The 23,929-nt window shown below is 37.9% G+C and overlaps 1 non-coding gene across 1 annotated transcript; it reads left to right on the top strand.

Annotated features, from left to right (window-relative positions):
* The first annotated feature begins 4,666 nt into the window (after positions 1-4,666).
* Positions 4,667-4,770, top strand: LOC148568603 (small nucleolar RNA R71). Its single transcript, XR_015881590.1, has one exon. It is a non-coding gene; the product is annotated as a small nucleolar RNA R71 (small nucleolar RNA).
* Positions 4,771-23,929: the final 19,159 nt, after the last annotated feature.

Here is a 23,929-nt window from a genome sequence, read left to right as displayed (position 1 = left end):
GTGGAGTTGTCGAACACGTTTAAGCTTCAGTTTAAGGTTAAACTGAAGCTTAAACGTGGAAATGGAAGAAGGCAAGTCTGGAGTGTGGATTGTCGAACACGTTTAAGCTTCAGTTTAAGGTTAAACTGAAGCTTAAACGTGGAAATGAAGAAAGCAACCCTGGAGGAGAATGGTCGAACACGTTTAAGCTCCAGTTTAAGCTTAAACTGGAGCTTAAACGTGGAAATGGCTCCCTGGTGCATTTCTCATTTCTGGCGTTTAACTTCCAGTTTAAGGTTAAACTGGAGGTTAAACGCCACTTTCAGCTTTTCCTCAGCTTTCATGATTTTGGCGTTTAAGCTCCAGTTTAAGCTTAAACTGGAGCTTAAACGCCACTGATAGTTCCCAGCATTATATGGCTTGGTAGTTTGAGTTCCAGTTTAAGCTTAAACTGGAACTTAAACTCCACATGTGATATTCAAGCTTCCTTTATTGATTTTGTTGCTTCCTTGCCTAGCCTCTTCTTCCCTGAAATCATCCAAACAACTGCATCAAAGTCTTGCAAAATTTCATGAGAAATCTTCCATTCATAGCATTCAAGTAATATAACTAAAAACTCATGGAAATTGCATCAAAATCATACTGTTTGGATGGTTCATTGCTTTGTTATTCATTTAACCATTCTTGGTTACTTTAAGCTCAAGAAAATGCATAAAACAACTAAAACTAACAGAAAAAATGCTAGTGAAACTAGCCTAAGATGCCTTGGCATCACAACACCAAACTTAATGCTTGCTTGTCCCTAAGCAAGTCCTGAGTTATTTGAGAGGAAAGTATGAAACAGAAAGCAATTACATTGGCTATATTAGCAAGCATTTGAAGTTCATCAAAAAGGGTTATATGCAGAAAGTTGCAGCATCACTTTTTCATTCTTATCAGGTAAAATTATCACTTTTTCATTGCATCCATCAAACACTGCTATGGCCTCTTGTTATTCTTATGTCCTTGGCACTTTTCTCTTCTTTGTTTTTCTTTTCTTTTTCTTAGAGCTCCTTTGCTCCTTGTTTGCTTAGTGTCATGTGTTGCACAAGCCTTTGGCATTTTCTTTTTCTTATCAGTGCACTACACATATCCACTACAGGCATTTTAGTTCACATTTCTTCTTGAGACATTGGTGCCCAGCACCTCTTTGTGTGACTAAATGTTTTGTATTTAGGTTGCTCTTGATAATGGACTTTTGGTTGATAATCCCGGGTTAGTTAACCCAAGTTACCAAGTGTTGAAACACTCCTCAGAACCTATTCATCCAAGCATATCCTTAATACATAAACACCACAGGCATTTGTCTCAGAAGTTCAAACCATTGGTGCCTAGCTTATTTTCTCAAAATTTTGGTTGCCCTTTTTCAGTGGCTTTTTTCTTCTTCTTTTTCTTTCTTTTTCATGGCCAAAGACATTTATTCATCAAGATCCATAGACAGTATTCAAACTTCTACACAAAAATGATAATTCTACACTCAATTTCCAGTGATCTGACTAAACAATCAAGCATGCATACCACCACTTAATTCTACTTGATTTGTCACTAATTGAGCCAAGCTACTTTTGTTCAAACTTTTCTTTTATTTTTGGAAACAGAACAAGCATGGCAAGCATTTGTTTAAGAAGGTGAAGTTATATCCAAACATCTAGGCATTCACTTTATTCAAAGCATTAAACAGACAAACATACTAGAAATTCCACATAAAACTTAAATGACTTAAAATGAAAGAAAGCTCATAAAGACACTTCACAAACTATTATTTGATTATTAAGGAACAAGACCACCTCTCATTTGTTGCTTGGTTCTTCTTGACTCTTGGGGTCCTGTTTCTTCTTGCTTCTTGTCTCTCTTTGACCACTTGTACTTCCTTTGTCTTTTCTTATGAGCTTTGTCCAGAATCCAGCTTTTTTCATTGTTTCTTCCACTCTTTCTTCAAGGATCACTGCCTTTTTCATTTCTCCTTCTTTTGAATTGTAAATCAATGATTGACTTCCTGAGCTTATAGCCGTGACTCTTGTATTTATGCACACTTATTACTGGACACCAAACTTAGTGTTTGGTAATGTCTCCTGATGACATGAAATCCATGTTGGTTGTCCTTAATGAATGTGCATAATTCTAATAAATCATAGTCACTTTGGCTCTTTGATCCTAAACAATTTTACTACCTAAAGTAATTGAAATCAAAGTATTAAAACATGCAAATGGTATACTTGTCATGAATTTCTAAATCCAGAGGAACTTCTTGCTTTTCATTAACTGTGTTCAAGGAGGAACACCAAACTTAATGTTTGGTTGTGCACTTTGAATGAAAGATTGAATACAATTTGAATAAAATTTGGGGTGCCTTTCAGGCACACCAAACTTAGAGACCAATTGTATTTTACATGCAATGTTTAGTGCACTCTTTCAACAGTTGTCCTGAGGATTCAAGTTCATGCATAAGAAACCATGCTTTATTAGATGCAAAGCAAAACAATAAAGAGTAAGGATACTAAAACATGGGTTGCCTCCCATGAAGCGCTTCTTTAACGTCACTAGCTTGACGGTTGCCCCTTGTTAGGGTGGATTGTAGTGCTTGATGTCCTCTCCTCTCACTATGAAAACGTCCCCATTTGATTCCTTCATGATTTCCAAATGTTCCATAGAAAGAACTTTCCTGATTGTGAACACTTGAGGGAGCTGGGAAGGAATGGTTTTGAGGCCAGGTGGGATTGGCAGATAATGACTTGATATCACTTTATCTCCCGGAGAGAAACCTTCAGTGGGGATTTTCTTGTTTCTCCACCCTCTTGGCACTTTCTTTACAATTCTTCCCTTTCTCTTGAGGATTTCTTCATTGACCCTTATGCCAGGAGGATCCTTCTGATCTGTTTCTATTGATTCTTGTGGCTTTAACTCTTGCAATTCTTGTTTGCCTTCCAAGGACTGTTTCAAAGTTTCAGCTGCTGGATTGCTTTCCTCCAAACACAGATGGCTACTATCATCCTTAGGCTTTTCAGGTTCTAGTTCAGGCTCAGATGCAGGTTTGAAAACATTGAAAATGAGCTGTTCATCATGTATTCTCAAGATTAGCTCTCCTTGTTCTACATCTATGAGCACTCTAGCAGTGGCTAGAAATGGCCTTCCCAGAATGATAGGGTGTAGGTAGCTTTCCTCCATGTCCAAAATGACAAAGTCTGTGGGGAAGAAATAATTTCCCACCTTCACCAGCACATTTTCAACTACCCCTTCAGCTTGCTTCTGAGTTTTGTCAGCCAGTTGTATGATTACATCAGTGGATCTCACCTCATTCAGTTGTAGCCTCTTCATAAGAGTCAGAGGCATCACATTTATGCTAGCTCCTAGATCACAGAATCCTCTGTAAATTTTTGTTTCCCCTATGATGCAGGGGATATGAAAACTTCCTGGGTCTGTTTTCTTAGAGACTATGTCCTTCTTGATGAGGGCACTGCATTCTTTGTTCATTATTACAGTTTGTCCTCCCTTCAAAACTCTTTTCTTGCTCAGCAATTCCTTTAAATACTTGATATGTGTAGGCATCTGCTGGAGAATCTCAAGAAAGGGAATATTGATATGGAGAGACTTAAATGTCTCTAAAAACCTTGAATAGGTTTTCCCTTTTTCACCTCCTCCTAACCTCTGAGGAAATGGTGCTTTCGGTTGGTATGTTTCCAGCATGCCTTTTTGCAATTCCTTGGCTTGCTCAGTTTCACTTTCCTGCTTAGCTTCTTCCACACCTTCCTTCAAGATTTCTGGCTCCTGTTCTGAGGGTCTGATTCCTTCTTCTTCTGAGACTTCCTTCAATATGGTGATGGCCTTGCATTCTTCCCATCTCACTCCCTTTTGTTCCCCTTTAGGATTCTTTTCTGTGTCACTAGGGAACACTGCAGTTGACTTGGGGGCCTGTTGAGATAGCTCTCCTACTTGAGACTCCATCCTCTTGAGTTTTTCACCATGGTTCCTTAAGGTAGATCTCACATCATCCCTAAAGCTTTTCAACTCACTTATGTCCTGACCCATGTTTGCCAGCATTCCTTCTATCCTGTTTAATTGATCTTGAAATTGTTGGTTCGGATTAGGTTGGGTAGGTTGATTATTTTGGCCATGATATGATGGTTGGGAGTAAGTGTTTTGTGTGGCTTGGTATGATCTTTGGTTGGAGTTTTGGTATGTGGACTTGTTATGTTGGTTTTGCTGGTTTCCCCACCCAAAGTTTGGGTGGTTTTTCCAGCCTGGGTTGTAAGTGTTGGAATGTGGATCATATGGTTGCCTTTGTTGATTTCCTACATAATTGGCCTCTTCCCAATCACCTCCTTCAGTGCTTACTTCCTCTTGATCTTGTGTGTGTATTGCAGCCACTTGCTTTGTTTCTAATTTCCTGGTGAGCTCTGCTAGTTGCTTGGCAAACACCTTGTTTTGGGCTAAAATTGTATCAACATGGTTCAGCTCCATGACTCCCTTAGTGTTGTGTCTCTCTGAAGCATAGTAGTACTCATTCTCAGCCACTGTCTCAATCACTTCAATGGCTTCTTCCACAGTCTTTTTCCTGTTCAATGAACCTCCTGATGAATGGTCTACAGCCTTCCTTGATTCATAAGAAAGTCCATCATAGAAAATATGAAATTGCACCCAGTCATGGAACATGTCTGGTGGGCATTTCCTTGTCAAATCCTTGAACCTCTCCCATGCCTCGTAGAGAGTTTCACCATCTTGTTGTCTAAAAGTCTGAACCTCAGATCGAAGCCTATTGACCTTTTGTGGGGGGTAGAAACGTGCCAGAAACTTGCTTTCCACCTCATCCCAGGTTGTTAGGCTCCCCCTTGGGAATGATTCCAGCCATTTAGCTGCCTTGTCCCTAAGTGAAAATGGGAACAAGAGCAGTTTATAGGTATCTTCCTGGACTCCATTGGACTTCACAGTGTCGCAAATTCTCAGGAATTTTGTGAGATGTTGGTTTGGATCTTCATTAGCATTCCCACCAAATGAACAATGATCCTCCACAAGTGATATTAGCTGTGGTTTGAGTTCAAAATTGTTGGCCTGAATGGGTGGTTTCTGAATGCTGCTACTACAATTCCCAGAGGTTGGGTTTATGTATGAACCAAGAACCCTCCTCTCGGGAATGGCATTGTTTCCATCAGCTCTCTCATGGTTGTGAACTTCTCTATCCATGTTGAGATCTAGAGCTTCCTCAAAATTGTCCTCAGATTCTCCTTCAGATTCTTCTTCTCCCAGTACTCTCTTCCCTCTTGCTTCCCTTCTAAGTTTATGAAGGGTCCTCTCTGGTTCGGTATAATGAGGAGTTGATGTCTCTCCTCTCCTACCTGTCATACAAGAACACAGCACAGGCAACAAACAAGTGAAATACTCTTAGTTAATGGAAGAGTATGGTTAGAGCAGTTGAGGAATTAATTCAAATAGTTAGTGAGTCAGTGAGTTAGTTGCTTGAATTTAAAGGCATAAAGAAAGAAAGCATGTAACAGAGTGCAGAAATTAAAATTCAACAAGTAACTTGAACTGAATTAACAAAGCAAGAAAAATGCTCAATCTAGTTAACTTCCAATTTGAGAATTGTCAATCGAAAACCAATCCCCGGCAACGACGCCATAAACTTAATGCTACGATTTTAAGAAATTGCACGATCGGCAAAAATTCCTTCCGGCAAGTGCACCGGTTATCGTCAAGTAAAAACTCACAATAGAGTGAGGTCGAATCCCACAAGGATTGGTTGAGTGAGCAATTCGGATTAGAAGTGTGTTCTAGTTGAGCGGAATTAAGATTTAGATGAGAATTGCGGAATGTAAAATTGCATGAATTAAAGAGCGAGAAGCTAAATTGCTGAAATTAAAAAGGGATCGGGGTGATTGCATGAATTTAATTGCAAAATGTAAAGAGAAGTGATAGATCAGAAATGGGGAATTCATTGGGTTTCAGGAGATATTGAGATCTCCGAATCAAACATTTTTTTTATCCCTTCCTCAACCAATGCATTCATTGAATTTTGCTTGGCAATCTTATATGATTGGATCCCAATCCCTTGGCTCACAAATTCTCTCTAAAAACAAACAAATTCCCAATCCCTTGGTTTAAATGTTCATAAGAAGAGATGATGCTCGATCACTGATTATACCACACAGTTTCATGAACCACAATTTGGTAGGATTACATGTCACAATATCCATCCAAACCCCAATCCAATTCACTGTGAGAAAGCTTCTCTAGCATGAATCCTCCATTCCTTTCCCAAGGTTCCGAAGGATTCCAATTATGGATAGTTTCTTTCCCAAGACAACTAACCAATAGAATTAGATCGAGAAGCTTTCTAACAAAATTCAAGAGAAAAGGTTGAAGAAGAAGATAAAAACTATTATTGATTCATTGAATTACAATAGAGCTCCCTAACCCAATGAAAGGGGGTTTAGTGAGTCATAGCTCTGAATTCAATTACAAAAAGTATGAAAACTAGAAAAAGTGATCCCCCAATTCCCCCCCGAGTGCCAACCAACTTAAATTCTATCCTATTTATACACTTTCTAAATTGAGCTTCTGTTGTGTTTCTTGGGCTTTGAGGCCTTTCCCTGATTTCCTTTTGCTTTGGGTTTATGATCCATAATCCTGATGAGGCTGCTGATCCAATTCTGTAACATTCATTGAGCCAACTTAGTGATAATCAAGTAATGACACATGACTCAACAATTTTGAAATTCCAGACTCATCAATTCTTCAGGCCCAATCCCATAAACCATGATATTCAATTGGGTTTCATACCAGAGTACGTTTAAGTTAATGTTTGTGCTCAAATGCTAACTTAAACTGCAATATCTTTGGCCCAGAAACCTTTTCAATTAGTGGCGTTTAAGTTGCAGTTTAAGCTTAAACTGCAACTTAAACGTTGGACACTCCTGGAGGTGGTATAATTCAAGCACGTTTAAGCTTCAGTTTAAGGTTAAACTGAAGCTTAAACGTGGAAATGGAAGAAGGCAAGTCTGGAGTGTGGAGTTGTCGAACACGTTAAGCTTCAGTTTAAGGTTAAACTGAAGCTTAAACGTGGAAATGGAAGAAGGCAAGTCTGGAGTGTGGATTGTCGAACACGTTTAAGCTTCAGTTTAAGGTTAAACTGAAGCTTAAACGTGGAAATGAAGAAAGCAACCCTGGAGGAGAATGGTCGAACACGTTTAAGCTCCAGTTTAAGCTTAAACTGGAGCTTAAACGTGGAAATGGCTCCCTGGTGCATTTCTCATTTCTGGCGTTTAACTTCCAGTTTAAGGTTAAACTGGAGGTTAAACGCCACTTTCAGCTTTTCCTCAGCTTTCATGATTTTGGCGTTTAAGCTCCAGTTTAAGCTTAAACTGGAGCTTAAACGCCACTGATAGTTCCCAGCATTATATGGCTTGGTAGTTTGAGTTCCAGTTTAAGCTTAAATTGGAACTTAAACTCCACATGTGATATTCAAGCTTCCTTTATTGATTTTGTTGCTTCCTTGCCTAGCCTCTTCTTCCCTGAAATCATCCAAACAACTGCATCAAAGTCTTGCAAAATTTCATGAGAAATCTTCCATTCATAGCATTCAAGTAATATAACTAAAAACTCATGGAAATTGCATCAAAATCATACTGTTTGGATGGTTCATTGCTTTGTTATTCATTTAACCATTCTTGGTTACTTTAAGCTCAAGAAAATGCATAAAACAACTAAAACTAACAGAAAAAATGCTAGTGAAACTAGCCTAAGATGCCTTGGCATCAGGTGGCATGTCCCATCACCGGCACCATCCAATTCATCAGTTTGAAGCCGCTTCAATGCGAACAACATGGTGTCATCATTCGTCATCATCATCATCCATGGAAATTCATCAACAAAATAATGTTGTAAATTCCTCTCCTGAGAATAATAATCACCAAAACCAAGATTCCTTCTACAACAATAACAACATCGATCATAACAACCTTCAATTTGACTCCTCATCTTTGAGCTCAATGGTTTCATCTCCATCAACAGTAGCATCGAATTTCAACATGATCCAACACGACAACAATTTCGTCATAAGAGTACTCATTAGAAAATTAGGAACAAAGAAAATAGAATCGAGAAAAAGAAAAGGCTTATAGCGACGATGTCAGGGTCACACCAGAAAAGTTGGTCTTTGCCAGAGAAGAAGTTACCAACAGAGTCAACTATCATTCCGAGTTTCGCTTCAAGCTTCGCCATTCAACAATAACCACCGAGTTTCCACCGAGTTGAGATGAGTTTCACGAATCGCTACAGATGCGACGAGAGCGGTAGCGGAGGGAGCCCGTGCGACGCAAGGGATGACAAAGAGAGATCCTGCAACGCGAGTGGCGGCGGCAGCGGCGGAAGAAGCTGGGGCGACAGAGAGAAGAAGCAACTCAGTGACAGAGAGAGGAACAAGCTCATTTGATTTGTGTGGAGTGTGAATGGAGCTCGATAAGTTGGGGATAAAATTAGGGTAAACTCAATATTTTCGACGGAAAATTTTAAATTACAGACGGATTTTCTATCTGTAATAATTTAATAAAATGCAGCGTTTTTATTTATTTAATTACAGACGAATTTTCTTTTCCATCTATAATTTATGCTAATTCATTTTTTTTTTGTTTTCTGACAAAAAATCCCTCTGAAATTCCGTCTATATTTCCATGGGATAAAATCCGTCGGAAATATCCATCTGTAATAACAAATTTTCTAGTAGTGTACTTAATAAACCGAATTCAAGTCAGTTTTATTTAAAACCAACACCTCTCTTTATAAGCTTTCCAAACCTCTGAAACCACTTTACTTACAACAAGTTCTTCTTTCATATAAAAACCAATTCTTTCTTAACCATGATTTTCCCAACCCAACTTCAAAACCATTTCAGATTGAAAACTCTTTAAAAGAATTATTTATTAAGTAAATCTCGCGGTAGGGTCTCGAGACTTTAGGGAGGACGACAGTCAAACTCAAAACATAAAGTCTTTCTTAATAAATCAAACCCAAATGTAAATCTTTTCTTAATAAATCAAGAGCCAAATAATACAATTTTTCAAGTCCAACCTTTTTCTAAATATTTCAAACAAAGTCTTAAGTTTCATAATAAAATTTCGACAACGTCTCCCCTAAAACTCGGACTTTGCCATCTTTTTCGGGTCCCAACCGTACCATTCTCAACCTCTTTTCAAACATTTCCAAAATCAGAAATCATTTTCAAATCTCAGTTCAATACCAACAAATCAGACCGACTTTCCAACTCAACAATCAGAATTCTCAGCATTCCTAAACAATCAAGAAATCAAATACATATTCATCACATTCAGTCACAAATGCAATTCAAACTTATCATTCAGTCATTCCAAACAATCATAAATTATTTGCAAATATCCACTAGACTCCCATGGTATTCATAAATTAAAAATAGTTATGAGTTCTAAATTGCATCAAATAGTAATTCAAAGAATTCAAGTAAGCAAACAGTGAATGGGTTGTGAATTTAATATGAGAAAACAGTTAAGGTTTTGGAGATGTTAAATTTTCGGATTAACGGTTCTTATCACTCACTTTAATCATGCAAAGGTTCAATTCATGGCAAACCCTAATTGATTAAATCCTAATTCCTTGGCAATTCAGTCTCTTCCAACCAAATCAACCACCAATTTCTTGGTCTAGCAATTCAATCCCTGGTGATCCTACTCAAAACACCACAGATAAGGTCAGATCTTCTGATCGGAGAATGAAGCTTTATGATTCTAGTCTATACCACAAAGTCCCTAATCGCCCCGTACCTCGGCTGAACAGATGTTCCCATGTCCCCAACAAAGTCGTGGATTAGCCATCTAAGAGATGTATAATCAAGCTTGTGATTCAATGCTGTCCCGCTAGGGACTCGCAAGAACCCATGTAGAAAATGGGTCATACTCTCGTTCCACCCGGTTTCATTAGTTTGATGAACGAAGATACATCTTAGAATGGTGTCAAACATAGATTGAAATAGAAACAGTAATATTATTAATCCATGAGAATCAGCAGAGCTCCTAACCTTAACCTAGGAGGTTTAGTTACTCATAGCTTATAGAAAATAAAATATGAAACGTGTAGAGAGGCAAGAGTTCCTAACAAGGGTGAACTCTTGTCTTTATATACTAATCTAATAACTAGAGATTACAGAAATAAGATAGACTGGACTCCTAGTGCGAAAATCTACTTCTTGGACCCACTTGGTGAGTGTTTGGGCTGAGCTTGGAGTGAATCCATGTGTTGGGACTCCTCTTGGGGTGTTAGACGCCAGCCTTGCTCCTTTTTGGGCGTCCAAACGCCAAGCTTTCTCCCTTTGGGGAGTTGAAAGCCAAAAAGAGGGTGATTCAGGCGTTCAACGCCCATTTTGGGCCTTCATTTCCAAAGACAAGTATAGACTATTATATATTGCTGGAAAGTCCTGGAAGTTAGCTTTCCATTGCATTTGAGAGCACGTCATTTTGACCTCTGTAGCGCTAGAAATGCTTGTTTGAATTCATGAAGGTCAGAATCTGACAGCATCTGCAGTCCTTTCTCAGCCTCTGAATCAGACTTTTCCAAAACTTGCCAGAATCACTCAAAAATCACCTAAAAAAATAAGAAAAACACAAAAAGTCAAAGTAGCATCCAAAAAGTAATTTCTGCACTAAAACTTGATAAAACTTAACAAACCAAAGCCAAGAACACTAAGAAAATAATACTAAAATGTGTATAAAATATCCGCTCATCATTAGCTGAGGCTTCAACTCAAAATTGTTGGCATTCATAGGGGCACAAAAATGCTACTGCTATAGAAAGTAGGATTTGGAGCAATGTAAGAACCAAGAGTTCTTCTAGGTTATTCAGGAGCATTGGGAGCGTTAGAAATAGAAATATTATTGTTGTTATTTGGCTCCATGATGCTTTCTTTAGCTTCCTCCTTAGAATTATCTCCGAGACTCTCAATAGCTCTAAATAGCCTGTTGTTGGCATCTTCTAACGGTCTTTTCAATCTCAGAATCAAACTCAAGAAGGGGTTTCTTGTCCCTGTTCTAACTCATAAACAAACAGAAAATAAGAAAAAGTAGAAATCTCTACGTTAGAGTGAAGAAAATTTCCAGTGAGGTAAACTAAGTAAAATAAATAAAATAAACTAAATATAAAGAAGGGAAATTTCTCGAAAATAAAAAGGAAAACTAAAAAAAATTTTCGAAATTCAAGAAGGAAAAATAAAAAATAAAAAAATAAAACAAGGAAAAATTTAAGCAAGGAATTCGAAAATTAAAAGGAAAAATAAGCAAATTAAAGAAAGAAAGCGTCTGATCTAGGTAATAAAACAATGGGTAGTTGTCAATCACAGTTAATCCTTGGTAACGGCACCAAAAATTTGGTTATAGATTTTCGAATACCACAAACTAACTAGCAGGTGCATCGGGTCGTCCAAGTAATAACTCAGGTGAGTGAGTGTCGATCCCACGAGGATTAATGGATCGAGCAACAACAGTTGAGTGATCGAGCTAGTCAGACAAGCAATTAAGAGTGTTTTGAGTTCTAAATTGCATCAAATAGTAATTCAAAGAATTCAAGTAAGCAAACAGTGAATGGGTTGTGAATTTAATATGAGAAAACAGTTAAGGTTTTGGAGATGTTAAATTTTCGGATTAACGGTTCTTATCACTCACTTTAATCATGCAAAGGTTCAATTCATGGCAAACCCTAATTGATTAAATCCTAATTCCTTGGCAATTCAGTCTCTTCCAACCAAATCAACCACCAATTTCTTGGTCTAGCAATTCAATCCCTGGTGATCCTACTCAAAACACCACAGATAAGGTCAGATCTTCTGATCGGAGAATGAAGCTTTATGATTCTAGTCTATACCACAAAGTCCCTAATCGCCCCGTACCTCGGCTGAACAGATGTTCCCATGTCCCCAACAAAGTCGTGGATTAGCCATCTAAGAGATGTATAATCAAGCTTGTGATTCAATGCTGTCCCGCTAGGGACTCGCAAGAACCCATGTAGAAAATGGGTCATACTCTCGTTCCACCCGGTTTCATTAGTTTGATGAACGAAGATACATCTTAGAATGGTGTCAAACATAGATTGAAATAGAAACAGTAATATTATTAATCCATGAGAATCAGCAGAGCTCCTAACCTTAACCTAGGAGGTTTAGTTACTCATAGCTTATAGAAAATAAAATATGAAACGTGTAGAGAGGCAAGAGTTCCTAACAAAGGTGAACTCTTGTCTATATATACTAATCTAATAACTAGAGATTACAGAAATAAGATAGACTGGACTCCTAGTGCGAAAATCCACTTCTTGGACCCACTTGGTGAGTGTTTGGGCTGAGCTTGGAGTGAATCCATGTGTTGGGACTCCTCTTGGGGTGTTAGACGCCAGCCTTGCTCCTTTTTGGGCGTCCAAACGCCAAGCTTTCTCCCTTTGGGGAGTTGAAAGCCAAAAAGAGGGTGATTCAGGCGTTCAACGCCCATTTTGGGCCTTCATTTCCAAAGACAAGTATAGACTATTATATATTGCTGGAAAGTCCTGGAAGTTAGCTTTCCATTGCATTTGAGAGCACGTCATTTTGACCTCTGTAGCGCTAGAAATGCTTGTTTGAATTCATGAAGGTCAGAATCTGACAGCATCTGCAGTCCTTTCTCAGCCTCTGAATCAGACTTTTCCAAAACTTGCCAGAATCACTCAAAAATCACCTAAAAAAATAAGAAAAACACAAAAAGTCAAAGTAGCATCCAAAAAGTAATTTCTGCACTAAAACTTGATAAAACTTAACAAACCAAAGCCAAAAACACTAAGAAAATAATACTAAAATGTGTATAAAATATCCGCTCATCATTAGCTGAGGCTTCAACTCAAAATTGTTGGCATTCATAGGGGCACAAAAATGCTACTGCTATAGAAAGTAGGATTTGGAGCAATGTAAGAACCAAGAGTTCTTCTAGGTTATTCAGGAGCATTGGAAGCGTTAGAAATAGAAATATTATTGTTGTTATTTGGCTCCATGATGCTTTCTTTAGCTTCCTCCTTAGAATTATCTCCGAGACTCTCAATAGCTCTAAATAGCCTGTTGTTGGCATCTTCTAACGGTCTTTTCAATCTCAGAATCAAACTCAAGAAGGGGTTTCTTGTCCCTGTTCTAACTCATAAACAAACAGAAAACAAGAAAAAGTAAAAATCTCTACGTTAGAGTGAAGAAAATTTCCAGTGAGGTAAACTAAGTAAAATAAATAAAATAAACTAAATATAAAGAAGGGAAATTTCTCGAAAATAAAAAGGAAAACTAAAAAAAATTTTCGAAATTCAAGAAGGAAAAATAAAAAATAAAAAAATAAAACAAGGAAAAATTTAAGCAAGGAATTCGAAAATTAAAAGGAAAAATAAGCAAATTAAAGCAAGAAAGCGTCTGATCTAGGTAATAAAACAATGGGTAGTTGTCAATCACAGTTAATCCTTGGTAACGGCACCAAAAATTTGGTTATAGATTTTCGAATACCACAAACTAACTAGCAGGTGCATCGGGTCGTCCAAGTAATAACTCAGGTGAGTGAGTGTCGATCCCACGAGGATTAATGGATCGAGCAACAATAGTTGAGTGATCGAGCTAGTCAGACAAGCAATTAAGAGTGTTTTGAGTTCTAAATTGCATCAAATAGTAATTCAAAGAATTCAAGTAAGCAAACAGTGAATGGGTTGTGAATTTAATATGAGAAAACAGTTAAGGTTTTGGAGATGTTAAATTTTCGGATTAACGGTTCTTATCACTCACTTTAATCATGCAAAGGTTCAATTCATGGCAAACCCTAATTGATTAAATCCTAATTCCTTGGCAATTCAGTCTCTTCCAACCAAATCAACCACCAATTTCTTGGTCACTTAATTTAAATTAGAGGTTTATGTCCAATCCTAGTTTATGAGCCACACAAACCCTAAATACCCAAAGATAAGATGATTATATATCACATATGACGTTAAGTCCAGGTAATTAAAGAATTATGAGGAATTGATTTCAAGCTTTTATTCAAGTGATTTAACTTTTTCAAGGTTCAACCAGAATTCAATTTATCTTCCAATATACTCTAATTCCTAGGATGAAGAACAAAACCAATCTTTGAAAATAAACCAATGCATTGATTAAGGAAAGAATGACAATAATATTAATCTATTAAAATAACAGAGCTCCTAAACTTAACATAGGAGGTTTAGTTGCTCATGGATCAGAGAAAAATCTAGGGTTGTAAAAAGTCTGAAAAATACGGAATGAGAAAGAAGAAGGGAAGAGAGCCCAAAGGACTAAATCTTTTCTCCTTTTATATCTAATCCTAATTGATTTGAAAATAAAATACAATAAACCCCAAAAGATTTTGTTTTCTTAATTTGAAAATTAATTAAAACCTAAATCAAAGCCTTCCGTGGAGCACCAAAATGCACTACTGTCGCTAAACGCCGGTCTTGGCATTTAGTGCCACTGGGGCAAACAGCTTTCCTTTGGTTTATGGATGCCTGGCGCTAAACGACAGGTAGTGGCACTAGTGCATGGTTCTGGGCACACCTTACGAGACACCTGGCGCTAAACGCCGAGTCGTGGCATTTGGCGCCAGTTTCACAGAGAACTTGCACGAAGCACGAGGTGCCTGGCGCTAAAGAAAAAGCTAACTACAGCACCAGTGCTCGTATTGCCCGAACCCCATAAACCATTTAAAGTTTATTGTGATGCTTCATTGAATGGTTTAGGGTATGTTTTGATGCAACACTAGAACTTTTTGTAGCCTATGCTTCGCGACAGTTAAGGCCGCATGAAGTTAATTATCCAACTCACGACCTGGAGCTTGCAGCAGTTGTGTTTGCACTGAAAGTATGGTGGCATTATCTTTACGGAGTGAAATTCTAAGTCTTTTCCGATCACAAAAGCCTGAAGTATCTCTTTAATAAGAAAGAGCTCAATATGTGTCAAAGAAGATGGATGAAATTGTTGAACGACTATGATTTTCAGATAAACTATCATTTGATAAAGGCAAATATAATGGCAGACGCCTTAAGCAGAAAGTCTCTAAGTGTTGCTTGGATGATGATCAAAGAAGAAGAACTATTGAGCAAGTTTGCAGATCTTAAGTTGGGTGTTAGAGAGGTGGCTAGGAGTGTATGTCTAAACCAGTTGCATTTCTCTAGTAGCTTCAAGGCTAACATTCAAAGGGCTCAGCAAGATGACTATGAGCTGTAGAAGATGCTGCAGGCGATTGGACAAGGAAAATAGGAAGAAGTCACCTAAGACAAAGAGGGAATCTAGAGATACAAGGGGAGGATCTGTGTACCAAATGTAGGAGGTTTGCGACACAAAGTGTTGACAAAAGCTCACAAGAGCAGGTTTTCATTTCACCCTGGATCTACCAAGATGTACCATGACTTGAAGGAGATATTCTGGTGGCCAAGAATGAAGAATGACGTAGAAATGTACGTATCCAAATGCCTCACATGCCAAAAAGTGAAGATAAAGCACAAAAAGCCATCTAGAACATTGAAACCCCTTGAGATTCTGCAGTAGAAGTGGGAAGGTATTGCCATGGACTTTGTGTCAGGCTTGACAAGGACTAGAGTAGGATATGATGCGGTGTGGGTGATTGTGGATCGATTGATAAAATCTACTCATTTCTTGTCCGTTCGTATGAACTATTCCATAGAGGAATTGGTGAGGCTGTATATCAAAGAGATTGTGAGGTTACATGGTGTGTCCACAGCTATAGTGTTGGACAGAGATCCCCGGTTTACTTCAAAATTTTGGGGAATTCAAAAGGCGTTTAGGACACAATTGTGTTTGAGCACATCATACCATCCTCAAACTGATGGCCAATCAGAAAAGACAATTTAGACCTTAGAAGATATGCTGAGGGCGTGTGTGATAGATCAACCAGCTAGTTGGGATCATTACATGCGCCTTTAGTAGAGTTCATGTATAACAACAGTTACCATGCAAGCATCAGAATGGCTCCATATGTGGCTTTGTATGGGAGAAAGTGCCAATCTCTGTTGTGTTGGTATGAGGCTGGAAAGACAAGCATCTTGGGTTCAAGAGTAGTGGAAGAGCACATGTGGAAACTTGAGTCAAACATGATGAAATATTATCCCCATCTTTTAACAAGTAACAAAATTTTGAGGAAAAAATTCTTTTAAAGTAGGTAAGATATAAGATCCAAAAAAAATTTACTAGTTAATTATAGATTTAAAAATTTAGTTAAGAGGATTTGAAAATGTCTGGTCTAGGTTAAAAATTTAAATTTCATAATTTATAAATTTATAGATAAAATTTGAACTTAGAAATTTATTTGAACACGTGAGCTTACGCCCAGTAGGACAGGCATGCTTCATATGCATTTGCTTGTAATTTCATCGGCATGCATAATTACTTAGTTTGCCTAATTGATAATCTGTTTAACTACTAATTGTACTACTTCACATAATTGTTCTCTATCTGTGATTGTTTTGTATTAATTATTGTTTATGTTTGACCCATGGAAAGACTTAAGACTGAGAATAATGATGATGACAGTTGGGAATGGATGAGACTAGTGGTAATTTAAATCACTCATGCCATAGCAAATTAACCCTGTCTGGATTAGTTAAGATACTAGGCTTGAATTCCTGTTAAGTTTGAAGATCAGGATTACCTGGAGGGTGATTACCTGGAGGGTTCATGTTTCCTTATGTAATCATTATTTGGAACTGTTACCTAACTAGGAACCTTCGGGTTCTCACTCGTTATTGTTATCTTGTTTCTTTTCATATACGGATCGCCACGTACCTCAGTGAGAGTGCGGGATTTTAGGTGCTGAAGCGAAGAGGATTACTTTTGAGATTTTATTTTGATACTAGAGTTCTTTTCCCATTTTAAAATTATTCTATATATGACTTTAATTCCTCTTAGAGGCTTTTTATTGGAGAGATAGGTTTATTATTTTGTATTGTCTCTAGTGGTGTAATATTCTAGCCGGCCGTTCTTCATGGGTCGAGACTAGTAACTATTATGTATATACTTTATAATGTAGTTTCTTATTGAACTTCTGATATTTCCACTTCTATATACAATGCTCTATTGCTTTAGCATGTCGGTGAGTGTTTGACGGTTGATGATATTCAAGTTTTCTTTATGGGCTCCTAGTTTTAATATTATCCTTCTATAATTATATATGTATCTCTAAGTCTAAGTGTAGTAATTCCTCGCCACCATTGATTTATGACTTAAGCATAAAGCTCTGTGTGGTAGGGTGTTATATCATTTACGGTTAATTTGATGACTAACCATTCTTATCTCCAAGTTAATTCAGCACATGGTGAATTTAAATTATGGTGGTAAGAAATGGTAAAATACGATGAAAATATCACTACAAGAAAAACGCTGAGAATCGTCAGATTTAACATCAAATTGTACTAGCAGATTTACCATTGGATTTTTTTATGGAAAGGAAGAGAAATTCGTCCCCATAAAAGGTTATCATCGGAATGGTTTTTCCACCGTAAAAATCGACAATAATTATTGGTGCAAAAATAAGACTCAATGACGCCAATGTTACCATCGAATTTTTCGGCAGTATAACGGTTTAATGAAACGCGTCATTTTGGTGATTTTCCATCGAAAAAATCCGACGCTAAATTTGGCTTAAAATTCAAATGCGGAACCCCTCCCCCTCACTTGTCCGAACCCTCTCTCTCTTTTCTTTCTCTCTCTCTTCTGGCATGCTTTCTCCATTGATGTCGAGAAGCCATCGTTGCCACCGCCGGGAGCCCGTCAGAACCTCTTGGCCGTATCTAGCGCCTGGAGTACCCACTAAAGCTGCCACTGCATGTCGTCATCATTTCTGCTGTTGTATCTGGGACCGCTTCCACCGTGGTTGCCGTTCACATCACCGTTACTGTCGCCTTTGTCACCACCATGTTAAAGAGACCATGCAGCCACTATCATCAGATTTATTATTGGTATGGTTATTTCATTTTACATATTAATCTATGACTTTAGCATTTTGTTAGGGTTTAGTTTAAATCAATGGTTAAATTTGTTTAACGGAGTATGTGATTAGAGTTTGTTGTGTTAATTTAATGGATATAAAAATCAAATAATGTTAGAGTAGATTCATTAAGGTGAGATTAAGAATGCTCGAGTTATTGGAAGATTTTAGTGGAGTTTAGTAATGAGTTTCTTTCAATTGCATTAATCTTATGTCGCTTATTTTTTACACGTCTCTTGTTAGTTTGGTGAAATTAGACTTAGGTTATAATTAATTGGACTAATGAATTTTACTTATTCTTTTAAATTAGTTTCTGATTTAGTTTCATCTTGTGAATTTAATACATTGTCCTTTCTAATTTATCACGGCAGTGCTATTCTCTCTAAGATCAATTGGAGTTTACTTTTTTGTTATTTCTGCAGTAATATTCTAGGCTGGCTTTCTATCTCTGAATATAATAAATTGTTTAAATTTTAAGTCGGACTTACTTTTTTTAGGATAGAGTTTTAGGATGGAAGTGGGAGAAGGTCGTGTACTGGTGCCTTCTACAAATCCTTGTTTTTTGGACAATTATGGAGTTATAAAGGGTTGCGCACTAGAACGATTAGGATTTGATATTTTGTTGAATGCGTGTATGTATAATTTATCCCTGCAGCTATTTTCTATGTGAAAATGGTTACATTCATTTCATGGATGTCTCTGAATCAAGGAGAAGTTCTGCCGAATTACCGTTTAACATGTTTAAAACATGTTTGGTTTGTTAGAAAATGATAACTGTATTTGGCAGGAGAGTCTAATTACAGGGTACACTCTACTGAATTTTCTTAAAAATTGAATAATTTGTGTTGTTCGTTGAATAATGGAGTGTGTGTTTCAATATGATTCTAAGTCATCATCTATGGATTTATGAAAGGGATAATGGTGGCCATAGGGGGTTTAAAACCTGAATTCTTTAAGAGGGTTGACGCATTTGTCGAGCATGTCTTCAGCATAGAACCATTTGGGTCTGAAGGGGTATCTAGGTGTCCATGTCAAAAGCGTCGGTTGACTAAGTGGTTAGGACCTGCAGACATAATGCTTCACCTCTATTGTAACAGGTTCAAAGATGGGTATTAGATTTAGACGGAACACGAAGAAGTAGATGAGTAGGAAATTAACTGGTTTGCCTCTAATTTGAATAGGTCTGATTGTCAATCAAGGAGGTTTTGGGTGGTGAGAGACCTAAACATGGATAAAATGAGTTGGGAGGCTAACCAAAAGAGATACAACAAGATGGTGTGTGATGCAATAGGTGTTACAGAATTGGAAGAGGATGAAGAAGAGCCTAACCCGGAGGAAAAGACATTTTATCATCTATTAGAATCTGCTGCGAAACTTTTGTACGATGAGTGCATTCATTCAGAGTTGTCTGCATGTGTTAGGACGATGAGTATTAAGTTAGAGTCAAATCATACCCAAGAGTCCTTTGATAAATGGGCCACCTTTTGCAATGAACTAGAATCTGTCGGGTCAACTGGAATCCTCTGAAACCACTACGAAGCAAAAAAGCTAGCTTCAAAGTTGGGTATAAATACAGTGAAAATTAATTGTTATTTGAATGGTTGTATGATATACTACAAGACAGATGCAAATCTAATTGAATGCAAATTTTGTAGATCATCGAGGTTCCAAGTCGAGAGAGAACAGATTGGTAAACCCGGTTAAAGAGAATTCCAATGAAACGGATGCACTACTTGCCCTTAATTCCTATGTTAAAACAATTGTATATATCGATGAGTTCGGCCCCTTACATGACTTGACATAGTAACAAGAGAGATGATGGAATCATGATGCATTCGTAACATGGAGAAGCTTGGAAGCATTTTGCTCGGGTCTATCCTATATTTGCGAGCGAGCCTAGAAACGTTAGACTAGCTTTATGCTCTGACGGGTTCAGGCCGAATTCTAATTTCGATTACGCATACTCTTGTTGGCCCGTAGTCATGACACCTTATAACTTAAGTCCCAAAATATGCATGAACGACCCATACATGTTCTTAACTTGCATCATACCTGGTCCCAACAATCCAAAGGACAAAATAGATGTCTTCTTGCAGCCTTTGGTGGATGAGTTAAAGGAGTTGTGGATTGATGGTGCATAAACGTATGATATTTTGACGAAGACAAACCTCCAACTGTGGACTGCATTGATATGGACCATTAACGACTTTCGTGCATATGCCATGTTGTCAAGTTAGTCTACTCAGGGAAGAATGACATGCCCCATTTGTATGGAGGATACGAATGCATTTTGGTTACCGATGGCCATAAGAATTCGTGGTTTGATTGCCATCAAAGATTCCTCAACTTTGATCATCCTTTAATTTTTGGCGCAAGTTCAAAAAGAATAAAATTGAAGATGAAGAGGCACATACAAGGTTGGGTGGTAGGAAAGTTTGGCAACATGACCGTAGAATCCCAAGGATCGTCAATAACGAGACAGGTCTGAGACCTCCAGGATATGGCTAGGAGCATAATTAGACTAAATAAAGTATATTTTGGGAATTGTCTTATTGGAAAGACAATTTGGTTTGACATTGTCTTGATGTGATGCACATTGAAAAAAATGTTTTTGATAATATCGTGCACACAGTAACGGACAATGAGCGAACAAAGGACAATAATAAGGCTAAGTTAGACTTGGTAGACATTTGTAGATGGCCAAATCTGAACTTAAAGAGACTTGATAACGAGTAGTGGGCTAAACTAAATGCGGTGTTTTCTCTAATGAAGGAGCAGAGATAAAATATTTGTAAGTGGATTAGAGGGTAAAGGTTTCCTGATGGTTACGCTTTTAACTTGGGCAGGTGTGCAAACGTGTCACAGGATAGGCTTGTTGGGTTAAAGAGTCATGATTATCACATCTTCATGGAGTATTTATTTCCTGTCGCATTTAAAGAACTTCCAACCAACATCTTAAAACCCCTCATAGAAATAAGTGAGTTTTTTAGGGAGTTATATACTGTAAAACTTAGCATTAATAATCTCACAGTCATGGATAAGAACATTCCCGTTATACTTTATAAGCTAGAGAGGATATTCCCTCTATCCTTTTTTGACGTTATGAAACACTTAGTAGTCCACCTACCGTACGAAGTAATACTATGTGGGGCAGTCCAATTTAAGTGAATCTACCCATTTGAGAAGATGATTGGTTCATTCAAGTGCACTGTGAAGAACAGAGCTAGCATTGAGAGTAGCATCTGCGAAGCATTCCTAGCTAAGGAAACATCTGCATTTTGCTCATTCTATTTTCAGTCTCATGTTGAGTCACGCAGAACAAGGGTTTCAAGGAATGATGAGAGGGGATAATCCTCATCAAGTGGAACAACATACCCAATCTTTTTTCCAGAAGGAGCTATAATAGGTGTGGGTATTGACTACTAGTTAGAGTAGAAGGAAATCAATATTGCACATCTGCATGTGTTGCTTAACTGTGACCAAATTTTATCTTATCTCATGTGAGTTTTTTAAGTCTTGGTAAATATTGCAACCTGTAATGTACTAACTTCTTAATCTAATTAAAACTTCTTTATCCTATGATGAATCATATAGGTTATTCTAAGAGGAAAATTCTAATACCTCATTGAACAATTTTCCACGTTAGTTCAGAGAATAACTCAGCGTGTAGCGAACTGACACAACAAATTTGGAACTAGTTGCACTTAGTTAAGGCCTAATAAATAAGGGAACTAGCTACCTAATGTACATTGTTAATGGATATCAGTTATATACCTTACAGTGGTCGATTGAAAAGAAAATAGATAACACCAAAATTTGGGTTCGTGGGGATTCAGGCGGAGGTTACCCTGAGTTACATAACATAATTGAATTAGAGTATCTCTGTTGCACTATGTACAAGATGTGCGTGTTTAAATGTGAATAGTGTGATCCAAGTTCATGGCAAAGAACACGAAAGCACAAGGACTATGATCTCAGTGAAGTTAATGTAACCAGAAAATATAGGTACTACGATCTTTTTATTCTACCTCAAAATGCACGACAGGTATACTATTTGCCAAATCCGGGTTCATGCAAGTCTAGTTAGATAGTTATGGTTAAGACTAAGCCAAGAGGCCACATCAAGTCTGATGATAAGACAGAGGGCCACATCCAACTCCTACGAAAATGTTGGTTGATACCAGTGAGCCAATCATCCTTAGCTCTACTGTTATGGATGATGACATCATTGACCTTGGAATAGATGCCGACGCACTTCCACCAAAGGAACATGATCTTCAAGAAGAAGACAGGGTCAATGGCGACGAAGAAGAGGAATATGAGTTCGATGATAATGACGTAGCGGAAATTGGCGAATTAAGAATTGTTATGAGATATGCGTTGCAAGTATAGTTCTTAACCAACCAGAAATTTGCTTATCAATTTAGAAGGGTTGTCACAAAATCAAAATTAAAATACTGGGAGTATGAATCCCAGGTCGTCTCCCAACGAGTTGCAGAAAGGTGTGCTATTTTATTAATCAGATGTTTTCAAAAAGGGTTTGAGTTGAATAAACAGGAAATTAAATTGGAGAAATTAAGTTAAATAAAAGCCTTGACTGGGAGTAGATTAGTTGGAAGCCCTATTCTTGTTGAAGTATGATGCCAGGGCATTTTGGCCAGTTTCACTGACCTTTTCTTTACTGTTTTTAGGGTAGTTTCATGCATTTCCTTAGGAAATAAGCTAGTTTTGGGTAGATATTCACTTACATCTTGATTCAAGCATACATTGTGCACTTTACATGATTTCATGAGGATTTTACATGAATTTAAGGACAAAATTGGATGTTGCATTTCCCATGACTTGGACTAGAACTTTGATGCACGTTATTGCTTGATTTCAGGACAAAGGAAGCAAAGAAGAACCACATTAGTGGCTACGTTAGTTACACTAACATTAACACTAACGTGGAATGGGAGTAACTTGCAAAGTTAATGAGAAAAGTGATTGCCAATAACGCTCTCGAAGCCTTCATTGCCCACGTTAAGAGTCATGTTAACAAAGTTAACGTGAACTCTAACGTGGAAGTAAAGAAATGGAGCCAACGTTAGTGACACTTAACATTATCACTAACGTTTGACCAAGATCATGAGTGGCCACGTTAGAGTCCATGTTAACTTAGTTAACGTGGCCTCTAACGTTAAGAAGAAAGGGGGGAGCCAACGTTAGTGACACTCAACATTGTCACTAACGTTGGCCAAAGCACATTAAACCACGTTAACTCCCACGTTAACCTAGTTAACGTGGAAGCTAACGTAAAGGAACAAAGTGGTCGACAACGTTAGTGACACCCAACATTGTCACTAACGTTGGAAGAACACAAGCCCCCAATGAGCCACGTTGGCTCCCACGTTAACCTAGTTAACGTGGAAGCTAACGTGAAGAAAGAAGGTGATCGCCAACGTTAGTGACACCCAACATTGTCACTAACGTTGGAAGGAGCCACACATGCAACCATGAGCCACGTTAACTCCCACGTTAACTTAGTTAACGTGGAGGCTAACGTGGATAAGGGAAAGATGAGCCAACGTTAGTGACACTCAACTTTTTCACTAACGTTGGAGATGGCTAGCAAGGCCACGTTAGAAGCCACCTTAACCTAGTTAACGTGGACTCTAACGTGGAAAATAGGGGCAATTTGGAACGTTAGTGACAATGGTAAGTGTCACTAACGTTCTCGAAGGATTGCAAGCCTACGTTAAAAGAGCCACGTTAACTAAGTTAACGTGGACTCTAACGTAGGGAAGGGGGAGGCTTCTCAACGTTATTGGGAAAGTTGAGTCCCAATAACGTGTGCGAAGGACATAGTGGAAACGTTAGTGGCAACGTTTGTGCCACTAACATTGAGATTAACG

Source organism: Arachis ipaensis, chromosome B4 (assembly GCF_059453495.1).
Source record: "Arachis ipaensis isolate K30076 ecotype BB chromosome B4, ASM5945349v1, whole genome shotgun sequence".
Classification (NCBI taxonomy): Eukaryota; Viridiplantae; Streptophyta; class Magnoliopsida; order Fabales; family Fabaceae; genus Arachis; species Arachis ipaensis.
This window is presented reverse-complemented; position numbering and strand designations above follow the sequence as displayed.